This window comes from Ixodes scapularis, unplaced genomic scaffold (assembly GCF_016920785.2).
Source record: "Ixodes scapularis isolate PalLabHiFi unplaced genomic scaffold, ASM1692078v2 PGA_scaffold8__174_contigs__length_109621045, whole genome shotgun sequence".
Classification (NCBI taxonomy): Eukaryota; Metazoa; Arthropoda; class Arachnida; order Ixodida; family Ixodidae; genus Ixodes; species Ixodes scapularis.
This window is the reverse complement of record NW_024609883.1, coordinates 17,661,059-17,662,829: the sequence shown is the minus strand read 5'-3', so window position 1 is coordinate 17,662,829 and position 1,771 is coordinate 17,661,059.

Genomic DNA, 1,771 nt, shown 5'->3' with positions numbered 1-1,771 from the left:
CCGTGTGCTTGCTAAGCTATGCTTGATTCTAACTATGCATCTGCCCTGTGTTATTTCGTTATTTGAAAAGAGCGTAACTTCTTCAAAACCTGTGGCTCGCTCCGCAGTGCGAGAAAGATTCCCGTGCGGCGGAACCGTGGGCATGTTCTGGGCGCCGTCGTGCGGCGCTCGTCCGACGACGCTTGTGCGGAGCGTTCAAGTGCCGTCTAACGGCAGTTCAAGCATTCAGTCGCCGTCCTAAAGTGTTAATCACATGTCAGGCTAGTTCTGACGTCTTGTCCTAACAGCCGCTCGCCACCGATTTGTTTCATAAAGCGGGAGCGAGAAAAACGTTACAAGAGCGAGCATGCAGCATGATTTTTTGCATAAGCTAATGCCTGTGCGTAGAGACGCGCGGTCTCTTCGTCATATTTCCGAGGGTAAAAGCGCTGAAAACAACAGACAAACAACGCCCTGTGTTGTTTGTTTCTTTTACTTGTCCGTTGTTTTTAGGGCTTTTACCCTCGGAAATTAGGTCTCTTCGCGTTTACCGAACCGGCACACTTTGGACGTTTACGATTGTGTGATGCAAAAAATAAAAGGAGTTTAGATGTCACGTTTTTTAGTAGTGGCGAAAGCCCTTACAAAAATCAGAGCAGCTAGGAAAAGCAAAAACATGAAAAAAGGCGGAAAAAATTAACTAATATCAAACCTGAATATTTGATGGAGTTCAAAGACTACCACCATACCAACTCGCCCGGTTATTCTTCCTGTCAAAGAATAATAGCCAATAGTAATAAACAAATAAATGCCAACTATTAATCAACCATGTAAATAGAATGACGGCAGAGCTGTCTCGAGTTGTTGGTATTATATATAAAATGCAAAATTTGATACCCACTTGGCTTAAAATGACGTTGTATTATTCTCTCTTTTATTCTAAGATCAGTTATGGTTTGTTGGTTTGGGGTACAACCACTGCATCTAACTACAATAAACTAATCATCCTTCAGAAAAAAATTCTTCGTATTTGCGAAAATTACAGAGGTAATGTCAGAAATTTGAGCACTCCACCACTTTTTGTTAAATATAATATATTGAAGGCAGACCAGATATATCACTTCAAATTATTTCAATGGATCTACAAAAACAACCTCTATTTGACACAGACACCTCCTTCTAGTGCCTACACATTACGAGACCCGAAACGTAGAATCCCAAGCATACGAACAAATTATGGCAGGCAAAGTTTATCGTACATGAGTACTAAATTATTAAATTCCCCTGTCATTGATGTTAATTTCACTTCCCCTTTTCCAAAGTTCAAAAGAGACTGCAGACGAGCTCTGGTTCGCAGTGATATCGCATTTTCATCTATTTAAGGCATGCATATCTATTTATATTTATTTTCAATAAAACGTAACGCACTACGAAACTTCGGAATTCTCAATTTTGGCTTTGTAGCCTGATTTTTGGTTTTGATTTAGCTTGTTTCCGCTTTCTCTTATAAGTCCTTGTTTATAAATGTTTAGTGGATATGTAAAAAAAACGGTGTCTATTTTTGTCTTTATCTTTATTTTTATTTTATTTGACTTCTGGGTTATGATAAGCATATCGCCCCGCATTGTTCAAGCAGTGCCGCTTGTGTAGTTGTTTGAGCTGAGTCATTGTATTTGATGTGCTTTCAGATATTTCTATAATAATTGTTTCGATTTGTTTTTATGACGATGGCTGTCTTGTTACTTATTATAACTATGACTTCTTTGAAATGCTATTTCCGCTGTATGAACTG